The following is a 12,212-nucleotide window of genomic DNA, read 5'->3' on the forward strand; positions in this document are numbered from 1 at the left end:
CTTGATGAACTGTGGTATCGTGTTGAAGCTGCATGGGCAGCTGTACCTGTAGACGCCATCCAAGCTCAGTTTGACTCAATGCCCAGGCGTATCAAGACCGTTATTATGGCCAGAGGTGGTTGTTCTGGGTACTGATTTCTCAGGATCTATGCACCCAAATTGCGTGAAAATGTAATCACATGTCAATGCTAGTATAATATATTTGTCCAATGAATACCCGTTTATCATATGCATTTCTTCTTGGTGTAGCAGTTCTAATGGCCAGTAGTGTATATTAGTGAAACGTTGTTGGAAAAGTGTAAAATTGTGTATATGGCTTGTAATCGTAATCACATTGTAAAAATACTACTACAGAATTTGAACATGCAGTAGCAATAAAGAAGGGGTGTATGTCAGAGTGAGAGGCAGGTGAGGAGAGGGACAAAGAGGTGAGAGGAAATGAAGACAGAAAGCGGAAAGAAGGAGACGGACAGTGAGAGGGGGAGGAGATGATGGACAGAGGAGGAGGTGATGAACAGACGGATGTGGGGAGAGAGGGGGAGGACGATATGGGAGAGAGAGAGAGAGAGAGAGAGAGAGAGAGAGAGAGAGAGAGAGAGAGAAGCGGAAGGAAGTGATGAATAGAGACAGGGGGAAGGAGGTGGTGACGGAAAAAAGAGGGGGGAGGGGGAGATTGAGAGCGGGGGGTGAGGACGGAGTTGAAACAGGGACCTATATCCAGTTCCCATACATTCTAGAAACGTGTGCTTTCTGTTCTCTTGCTTTTCCATTTAACGACACTGTGTCATAGCAGTGTGCAAGGAGTGTGTCAGAACTGTCCAATACATGAAACAATACATCCAACTTAAAGCTCGGAGACAGAAGACGTGTCACGCTGCCGTAACGTCGGTGATGGCAGATCTTACCACACTCAAGGTCTGATTTCATGTACATAGCCAGGAGAGATTTAGAGGGCTCACCTACGCCTGAACATAGAATTGAAGGTAAAATTCGCAAGCACAGCGCCAAAGCAGTTGCAGGATTAGTCTCGAGATTGTTATTCCGAGTTTGCAATAATCCCATGTTTTGCTTGTCAGTTAAAGAAGCCCCCTTATCCTCCAAATAATTATTATTATTCTCCACATCTAAATAACGTGCTGTGGTTACTAAATGTTAATGTAATTTTGAAATCGAAATAATTTGTTGATCTGGCACTCTGCCATTATTGACACTTATGTCATTTGTCATTGTCATTATTAATACTTGCTCATGATGATTCTGAAGTTTTAAATAGCCTTAGTTAATGAAATCCCTTCTCAAAAGTTAGTTAGTAGTTAACAGGGCTCAAGCAAACTCCTTTTTATGAAATTCATTGTTGTGTTGGCAGAAGAGCCAACACCGTGTTACTAGAGGAGGCCGAAATGCACGCGTTGTAGCTCACGCAGGCTGGCGTGAGGAGGGAAGAACTATACTGACGTGAGGTCTGGAACATGACAAGGAATGAGAATTCAGAAAGCGGACGTAATTAGTTTCATACTTAAATTTAATCCATTATTGATGAACGTCGCTCTTGACGGTACATGATTCACAATATTATCTGTTCAGAATACATTCTAGTAACTGGTAATGGCGCCTTGCTAGGTTGTAGCAAATGACAGTAGCTGAAGGCTATGCTAAACTGTCGTCTCTGCAAATGAGAGCGTATGTAGACAGTGAACCATCGCTAGCTAAAGTTACGTTGTGCAAGACGCGACAGTTGGATGCGACTGTGACGCTGCCCCCTCCTCTTTTCCCACCCTGGCAGACGGCGACACGGCCGCAACACAACTGGAGTCGTCGCCGTTTCCCAAGCTGCGGTCGGCGGCGGCGGATTCAAATACATAAGAAAAATAAGAATTCCGATTTTCTTGCTGTAAAAAATACTGTATGTTAATGCAACAAAGTTACATCGGCTCCCAGAGTTAGTTTTTCGATACAGATTATCCTTTTACTTTAAAAAATTGAAAAGTATCTCTTCCAGTTTCGCGTGTTTTTTTCGCTGTATATTACTTCTCAATCAATTGTGAGGAAAGTAAAAGGCACAAAAAATTGATGTTTGCGTATCTTACAGTTTCACATCGCAGCTTGATAATGAGGTGTCTATTTTTCCGATATTCGTCACAGTTATCCCGATACTTAATTTACAAGTAACCTACTGCATAAAATTTGAATTGTGTACAGTGAAAAATGTGGTCGCTGGCTACTTTACGTATGGTTCACGTTAGGTCATACATCGTTGCCGATGAAAAGAAGCTAACATATCGAAATTATTTTTTAAGTTGAGATCAGATTGATATCGATCTCCGTTTCCGAGATTTGGGCTCATATATCTCCGGGAGCGTCGCGACTAGCCGCCAGTTCTGTCGACGCGCAACGAGAATCGTGTGGTCATCACACGATAGAGAATGCATTTGTTTTGTTTCGCTGACACATTTGGACCTAATGAAACCATTTTATGTCATATTCCTCCGGTATGAGTTACTAATATTTCTCCATATGCTCTTGACAATTTCATTTAAAATGCCACGAAACGTAGGTTTCTTAAAGCCAAGTGATCAAGCAGAACCCATTCTCTTGGTTTTGCTGAGGCATCTGGACCTGTTTCAAGCTTTCTTTCTCGTTTATTTCTCTGATACGAGTCCCGAATATTCCTCCATCTGTTTTTGCACATTTCACCTAAAATTCCAATGAAAGATAAGTTTATTAACAATAAGCGCACGCTAGCTTCATTGCATTGTTTCAAGTTCTTGACAACAAGATAGGGTTACACCTTAAACATCTCTAGAATTTTGATCCTGAACGTCTACAGTATACACTGGCAGAAATGTGGAAGAAATAATGTCCATGCTTGTTCACAAAATTTCCCCAAATTATACTTGTCAGTTTCTCCCATGCAGAAACTTTTGGAACAAGCTAAGGCAACTTTCATAGCCGACTGAATCTTTATTCCCATCGAAATGAACTTCCATATTCTTGTATTCCGACAGCATACATCGTTATGGATGACATCAACATTTAATCTTGCCAAGCTGCACTCAAAAGATGACTCCAGGATTTACAAAAGACGAATTTCAATTGTGAACTGTGTCAGACCAGGAGGGCCTTGTAAAACAGTAGTGCACTTTTGGCACAAGTTTTTTGAGCACCATCTTCTACCAATGAATTGAAGTGAATGTGACAAATTACTTATTGCAGCATACTGTTTACGCAATCTGTTGAGAAACGCCTTCCTCAAAAACGAACATCTATTGATTACAGAAAGCTGTACAACAATCTGGTGGTGGTTTTTCACAACTAGAAGGTATCATCAAGACACCAATCTACCGTTTACTTTCAAAGTGAAGGTATTGTAAAATGTAACTTTCTCGTTATACTTTAGATTGTTCATTTTATAATATATTTGCCGTTTTCAATTTTTATCGTCACAAAAAAGAGTAATGCGAAAATTGACCTTCATTTCATTTTCATCATTCTAATTCTACATCTGCATGGATTATACTGATTTTCATAACAGGCCTGAAAAATTTGCATTAATGGGAAAATATTATACACTCCTGGAAATGGAAAAAAGAACACATTGACACCGGTGTGTCAGACCCACCATACTTGCTCCGGACACTGCGAGAGGGCTGTACAAGCAATGATCACACGCACGGCACAGCGGACACACCAGGAACCGCGGTGTTGGCCGTCGAATGGCGCTAGCTGCGCAGCATTTGTGCACCGCCGCCGTCAGTGTCAGCCAGTTTGCCGTGGCATACGGAGCTCCATCGCAGTCTTAAACACTGGTAGCATGCCGCGACAGCGTGGACGTGAACCGTATGTGCAGTTGACGGACTTTGAGCGAGGGCGTATAGTGGGCATGCGGGAGGCCGGGTGGACGTACCGCCGAATTGCTCAACACGTGGGGCGTGAGGTCTCCACAGTACATCGATGTTGTCGCCAGTGGTCGGCGGAAGGTGCACGTGCCCGTCGACCTGGGACTGGACCGCAGCGACGCACGGATGCACGCCAAGACCGTAGGATCCTACGCAGTGCCGTAGGGGACCGCACCGCCACTTCCCAGCAAATTAGGGACACTGTTGCTCCTGGGGTATCGGCGAGGACCATTCGTAACCGTCTCCATGAAGCTGGGCTACGGTCCCGCACACCGTTAGGCCGTGTTCCGCTCACGCCCCAACATCGTGCAGCCCGCCTCCAGTGGTGTCGCGACAGGCGTGAATGGAGGGACGAATGGAGACGTGTCGTCTTCAGCGATGAGAGTCGCTTCTGCCTTGGTGCCAATGATGGTCGTATGCGTGTTTGGCGCCGTGCAGGTGAGCGCCACAATCAGGACTGCATACGACCGAGGCACACAGGGCCAACACCCGGCATCATGGTGTGGGGAGCGATCTCCTACACTGGCCGTACACCACTGGTGATCGTCGAGGGGACACTGAATAGTGCACGGTACATCCAAACCGTCACCGAACCCATCGTTCTACCATTCCTAGACCGGCAAGGGAACTTGCTGTTCCAACAGCACAATGCACGTCCGCATGTATCCCGTGCCACCCAACGTGCTCTAGAAGGTGTAAGTCAACTACCGTGGCCACCAAGATCTCCGGATCTGTCCCCCATTGAGCATGTTTGGGACTGGATGAAGCGTCGTCTCACGCGGTCTGCACGTCCAGCACGAACGCTGGTCCAACTGAGGCGCCAGGTGGAAATGGCATGGCAAGCCGTTCCACAGGACTACATCCAGCATCTCTACGATCATCTCCATGGGAGAATAGCAGCCTGCATTGCTGCGAAAGGTGGATATACACTGTACTAGTGCCGACATTGTGCATGCTCTGTTGCCTGTGTCTATGTGCCTGTGGTTCTGTCAGTGTGATCATGTGATGTATCTGACCCCAGGAATGTGTCAATAAAGTTTCCCCTTCCTGGGACAATGAATTCACGGTGTTCTTATTTCAATTTCCAGGAGTGTATATTTCACTAACCTGCCAGTTTCAACTGTGCACCAATTTCTTCCCAAATTCTGTCTCTGAACATAGTGTCTCTATATTTGGGGTTCTTCAAATCGTAAAGGCAAGGCTGTTGCGAGACCAGCTCACAGAGCATCACATCCTGTGAGTGGCTCATTTCAGTTTTCCTTGACTGGCTCGACATCTTTCTCGCAGCCGTACGTCTTTGTGTCGTGCGACTTCCGTCGCAACACTGCTCACTGGTGCAGTGCTGCGACAGCTGCCGCAACAGTCGCGCGTCGCATCCCAAACTCGAACTGCGCATGCGCCAGCGGACAACTTCTGACGTCACGTAGCGACCCGTCGCAGTCGCTAGTGTGCGTCGCGTCTTGGACAACGTACCTTAAGTCGGCTGTTCAACTGGGGCGAGTGCTAGGGAGTCTCTCTAGACTAGACCTGCCGTGTGGCGGCGCTCGGTCTGCAATCACTGATAGTGGCGACACGCGGGTCCGACGTATACTAACGGACCGCGGCCGATTTAAATGCTACCACCTGGCAACTGTGGTGTCTGGCGGTGACGCCACATTCATTCTTAATAACAATAAGCTTCAGCCACTGCTGCTGCGCGTTGCTGTAAACTACGTGGAAGAAGGCAGTCATCTAAACAGGTGAGTGGGAAACTAAGGGCCAAAGCAGAGGCACTGACACACCGCAACCTGTCATATACTCTGATCCAGTAGATTCCGTTGCACAAGACAGATTCTGTGTCACTTGTAAATTCATATTCAAATACGCAGTTCGATAGCTTATCCAAATGTTGGTTTTAATTTTTTCATGTAACGATCTGTTGAGGGCTTAAACGAGAGCAAACTGACACTCATACTACACACACCCACACAGTGTTACGCAGGTTAGGTTCCGATTTCTGATACCTCAGGTTGCTTATCGAGTCCAGTTTCACAGACGAACATAGGCAATATTGGCCGTAGCAATCTTACGATATTGGATGCATATACGTTGAATTTGTTGCATATACGTCACAACTGGTTGGCAGGGAATAGCTAGTAGCAAATAAAGCCAGCATAGTTTCAGAATAAAAAAGTCTTAGCTGGGAAGTAACGCATATCACCCCTTTGCGGCATCATAATGTCGTTTAAAAGTAGCTGGATATACACTCCTGGAAATGGAAAAAAGAACACATTGACACCGGTGTGTCAGACCCACCATACTTGCTCCGGACACTGCGAGAGGGCTGTACAAGCAATGATCACATGCACGGCACAGCGGACACACCAGGAACCGCGGTGTTGGCCGTCGAATGGCGCTAGCTGCGCAGCATTTGTGCACCGCCGCCGTCAGTGTCAGCCAGTTTGCCGTGGCATACGGTGCTGCATCGCAGTCTTTAACACTGGTAGCATGCCGCGACAGCGTGGACGTGAACCGTATGTGCAGTTGACGGACTTTGAGCGAGGGCGTATAGTGGGCATGCGGGAGGCCGGGTGGACGTACCGCCGAATTGCTCAACACGTGGGGCGTGAGGTCTCCACAGTACATCGATGTTGTCGCCAGTGGTCGGCGGAAGGTGCACGTGCCCGTCGACCTGGGACCGGACCGCAGCGACGCACGGATGCACGCCAAGACCGTAGGATCCTAAGCTGTGCCGTAGGGGACCACACCGCCACTTCCCAGCAAATTAGGGACACTGTTGCTCCTGGGGTATCGGCGAGGACCATTCGCAACCGTCTCCATGAAGCTGGGCTGCGGTCCCGCACACCGTTAGGCCGTCTTCCGCTCACGCCCCAACATCGTGCAGCCCGCCTCCAGTGGTGTCGCGACAGGCGTGAATGGAGGGACGAATGGAGACGTGTCGTCTTCAGCGATGAGAGTCGCTTCTGCCTTGGTGCCAATGGTGGTCGTATGCGTGTTTGGCGCCGTGCAGGTGAGCGCCACAATCAGGACTGCATACGACCGAGGCACACAGGGCCAACACCCGGCATCATGGTGTGGGGAGCGATCTCCCACACTGGCCGTACACCACTGGTGATCGTCGAGGGGACACTGAATAGTGCACGGTACATCCAAACCGTCACCGAACCCATCGTTCTACCATTCCTAGACCGGCAAGGGAACTTGCTGTTCCAACAGCACAATGCACGTCCGCATGTATCCCGTGCCACCCAACGTGCTCTAGAAGGTGTAAGTCAACTACCCTGGCCACCAAGATCTCCGGATCTGTCCCCCATTGAGCATGTTTGGGACTGGATGAAGCGTCGTCTCATGCAGTCTGCACGTCCAGCACGAACGCTGGTCCAACTGAGGCGCCAGGTGGAAATGGCATGGCAAGCCGTTCCACAGGACTACATCCAGCATCTCTACGATCGTCTCCATGGGAGAATAGCAGCCTGCATTGCTGCGAAAGGTGGATATACACTGTACTAGTGCCGACATTGTGCATGCTCTGTTGCCTGTGTCTATGTGCCTGTGGTTCTGTCAGTGTGATCATGTGATGTATCTGACCCCAGGAATGTGTCAATAAAGTTTCCCCTTCCTGGGACAATGAATTCACGGTGTTCTTATTTCAATTTCCAGGAGTGTATAACCCATACTACATAAAGCCATATAAAATGGAAAATATCCAGTTACTGTTGCGTCCATTTTATATTGCCTTGAAATTTATGGGTTTATCTAATGATGCCCCAAAAAGGGTGAAAAGCATTACTGATATTAAATAACTTCACAACCAATATTGTTTTTATTCTGAGATAATTCGAAACCGGTGGCTATAGCACCCTGTCACAAAGGAGGGGGAAATTTTAAAAAGCAGAATCTTCCTATGAGTAAACACCATTCACTGTACCCTCACCTGGTCCTTAATGCGCAAACACAGGTTCTTTCGTCAACCTTACTATAGTAGCAGTAGCCAGGTAACATTTTTTCCTCACCGCTAAGAACTCGCGCTTGCTATAAACAGTATAATTGTTCCTCTCTCACATTCCATTGATTCTTTCCTCCTCCTTCATTATTTGCTTATTCGTCGTACGCGTCAGTTATTTGCTCCTTATAAAATGTTTCTAATGGCTCTGAGCTCTATGGGACCTAACCTCTGAGGTCATCAGTCCCCTAGAACTCAGAACTACTTAAACCTAACTAACCTAAGGACATCACACACGTCCATGCCTGAAGCAGAATTCGAACCTGCGACCGTATCGGTCGCGCAGTTCCCGACTGAAGCGTCTAGAACCGCTCGGCCACACCGGCAAGCTGCTCCTTATAATGCAGTAGACTGTGTCAGTATTCACTTATATACTGTTTTCGATTTTATATACTTATACATTTAGTCTTTGAGCATAAAGTAATATAAGATTTATTTTGTTGTGTCCTGCCTATTTGTCAAATATGGGGTGCCTAGGAAACCAGCTTTTCGGATCGTTAGACAAGAATTCAAGCAAATCGTATTAATGAATTTTTATTAGAGTGAGAGAAATGACAATCCTTAACTTTGATAATTTACAATATTTAAGGTGGCGTGGTCTCCTGACGTTCATTTGTTACATATTCCGTCCTCACAATCGTATTCTGCATATCAAGATGCTTCATTCAAACCCAAACTAGATAAGGTAGAGTCAATTTTGTATGAATTCATGTAAGCGATATGCAAATCTAATAAGTAAATCGTAAGTGTGCACTGAGGTTGTAAAAGTCGAGGCTGGCATACACAACATGATAGCCACAGGAATTTTCGTTCTAAAGAGGAAACCAGACCGCTGGGAAGACTGTCCCTTCAGAGGGCTGGGTCAACAACATACCTACTTCGGCTGAAGCGACCGCCGAGAGAGAAGAAAGCTTTTGCCAGAGCGAAGGGATAACTACCCCCGTGTTTGACTTAAAAGCAAATTCCGCTACATTGTATGGCAGCGCCCAGAAGCCACATTTTTTCATGGACCGACTGTGTAGTTAAGGAGTTATCACAGTAGTACAGAATACGCCTAACAGAGATGCTACAGATTTCCGCATTGGTCGACTTAAACGAAACGTCATTCTCCTGTTTAATAGAGCAATGCTAATTGGGGGAATATTTGTGACGCAAAGAGTCGGAGGAGTGAGGGAAGGCAGCGAATGATATACCCCTGCAACTTTTGCAGAAAAAGAGGCCATCCCGTTGTCGCTCCTACGTGTATGCAAAGAGTGAGGAACAAAGTCTCTCCTCAGTACTTCACTGGGAGAGCACTTCTGTCGTTAGTGAATCAGAGTGACACTCTACAGTGAGTCGCTCGTCATAAAGCATTGTTTACTGTGTTGGCCATCACACTTATTGTGCAGTGTGAACACGGACAGAGTACTAGTTAAACGCCTGCGAGTGAGTATTGAGTGGCATTGTGATGGACTGGTTATCTGACCGGTGTACCACGCCAATAGAGTAGGGGCGGATATGAGTCCTTGACTTCATCAAGGCATAGGGAGAGTTTGATTGGCGAAGGTCAATCCAGATAGGAAGAGACAGTTATTTGTGAGCAGCGAGCGACGCAGGCAGCAGTCGTCGCAGCTCACAGTACTCCGCGCTACAGCGTATGCGAGCCCCCTCTGTCCTCCCTAACAGTACACTCCAACTAGATATCTCACGCGACAGCCTTGACCGTACCTAGAAAATTATTCAAGTTGTGTTGGTGCTGCTCTCAGCCATTCTGCTGAGTAAATAACATTCTTAAAGAGAAGGGAAAAAAGAACCTTTCCATACTTTGTAAAATAATAGCATTCCTAGCCATAAGAGGCACTCTACTGTTCTGAAAAGAACCCGGAAATTTATTAATTTTTTTTCTATAAGAAGAAGTTTCACTTGATTTCTCAGAATTTTTTGTAATAAATAATATTTTTCGTTCGTTTCATGTCTTTCTTACACTAACTAGCAATACTCCTATACCCAACCATTCCACTAGTTGTGCAAGAATATGCAGAATATTTTTGTGTCTTTTCCTTACAGTGAACGACTTCAGAAGATATTTGTTGCTGAATGTTTTTCAAGCAGTTCTTGTTGGTGCATTAGGAGCGTCTGTCTGACTTCTGTAGTAGTGAGAGATGGAAATTTTTTCTTGCAGGAGCGAAAGGGTACGTGTTGGATCAATCCACTGCGCAACTCTACAAAAATAAAACCCACACACTTACAAATAATTTGTCGCAAGCAATGGGAGACAGACAAAATAAGAAATTTCATCAGTATGGACAATGTGTAATAGAAGTGACAGAATACAGTTCCTAAGTCGCTGCTGCAGAGCTTGTAGAACGGCCAGTCTTCAAGTGAGCCGCGGCAAGGCGGCGTGGAGCTTATGTCCTCGTCGGGTAGAGGGCGCGCCCGTTTCGTTGTCGTCCTGGAGGGGAGTCGGTCGGCGCACCGCTGGCTGACGTCAACTCCACACCCCTCTCCGCCCTGCCGCTCCAGAGCGCTTCAATTTACGCCACAACATATTTGCTCAGAGCTTCTTTGTGTATTTCATTATGCGCGTTTTTTTTCGGACAGATATATAGTTGTAAAAGTGCATATATCTTTCGAAAAGTAGTCTTTCTACAACTATAAGCGGCAACTGCTGTTCTGTGGACCATCTAGTGAGTCTTACGTTGTCTGAGGGTGGTCGACAATCGGTTCACAACGAAGTGTAAAATGAAAGTAATTGTGGAACATGAGTACTTTAATATGTCTGTGTACCTCCAAGTATATTCAATAAACGTTGCCATGTTTAATACTTTACCATGTGGCAGGTCGATCAACAATTTAGGCCATCAGCTTAGTTTTCTTTTCGAGTTGTTTATATCAAGCCATAAGTCAGCGCGTGACACTTTCATTAATCATTCCACTCAACACCTGCTCGCCGCAAGCATGAAAGCCAAACAACGGTATCCGTTGTTTCATGCCTGCCTTTCTTTGGGCGTATTGTTTGCACGCAAGGATTGATATTTTTTATGGCTGCAGTGCCAGTACTGATTTTTTATTTTGTTAGGTTTTGGACTGCATTACGTACTTCAATGTTTATGCTGAACTGGTCTGCGAGAAGCACATCTGAAGATGAAATTGTATAATTTCGAAATCCGTCGTGTAAATCAACCCTATATTTAGCACCAATTTGAAAGGTTGAAAAAAAAATTTTGTGTTAATTTTTTTTAGTTGTTTGGAAAAAAGGCCGCTTAGACAGTTATTTTAGGAGATGAGGAGTCATATTTTAATCAAGGCGAAGTTCGAAAGATCTTCGTTATTTCCGGTAAGAGCACTTGTTGATTCAAAGACATCACATTTAAACCTATTATCAGTGACTTGATGTATTAAGAAACAAACCATGTTTATCAACTTAATGTTATGATAAAGTAATTAGAGATATAATAATGTCTGTGAGGACAACAGAATAAAAAACCACAATTCAGCAACAATTTTAGTTTCTGTATCGAATACATTTTGTAACCAGACAAATTTTGTTTCTTATTCTCCCAGATCCAAAACAGATATTGACTGTGTCTATTCACCACGAAGACCAATGAATATAAAAAAAACCAATGAACAGAAAAAATAGTCAGATTAATCCTGCTGCTCTTTCTATTCACCCCTTTCTGCAGGGTGAACAGAATAACACAGTCATTACTTCTTATGTCATTAAAACGGGAGTTATGTCTGGAATCTATTTATAAACTTAAAGTTAATCACAATACCTGTAATCATGTATAATTTTGATTTTTATGTTTATTTCCAAAATTATCGCTCGTTTCCTTTTAAAGCTGAAAACTGTTCCTACTCACTCCATTTTACGGCATTTAGGCAAGGCACAGGATTGGGCCAACCACTGAACCTTGCGGAACTACATATTTAATGCGACTCCACTCGGAATATAGAGTCTAAAATCTGAAAATGGTCAAAGGGCTTTTTGCTTAAGGGTAACGACGATGAAGAAGATGATGATAATAATCGTGATGATGCTGATGGTGAACTTGAGAACCTCTGCTGGCTCTGTGTGAGATTTTGGTTTGGAAAACTGCTGCTGTGGCTACGACACACGAACATTCAGAATTCATCCGTGAGCCCGAAAAAACGTAAATAAATTCACAAGTGCAACAACAGCCTCTCACAAAAGTCAATAATTCAGGAAAACTACCAAATACACACATACAATGTCTGAGCAAACTTCAGAGCACCCGATGGCCATAATAATAATCTTTGGAAAAATATAGCTGAAGAACTGAAAGAAGAACGGGTGCTGACGACTACTG

The 12,212-nt window shown here is 45.1% G+C and overlaps 1 protein-coding gene across 1 annotated transcript in view; it reads right to left on the reverse strand.

The window, feature by feature from the left end:
* Positions 1–12,212, reverse strand: part of LOC124550802 (apoptosis-stimulating of p53 protein 2-like) — a 700,925-nt gene that overhangs the window by 568,330 nt on the left and 120,383 nt on the right. The gene's annotated exons all lie outside the window — the stretch shown is intronic.

This window comes from Schistocerca americana, chromosome 9, assembly GCF_021461395.2.
Source record: "Schistocerca americana isolate TAMUIC-IGC-003095 chromosome 9, iqSchAmer2.1, whole genome shotgun sequence".
Lineage (NCBI taxonomy): Eukaryota > Metazoa > Arthropoda > Insecta > Orthoptera > Acrididae > Schistocerca > Schistocerca americana.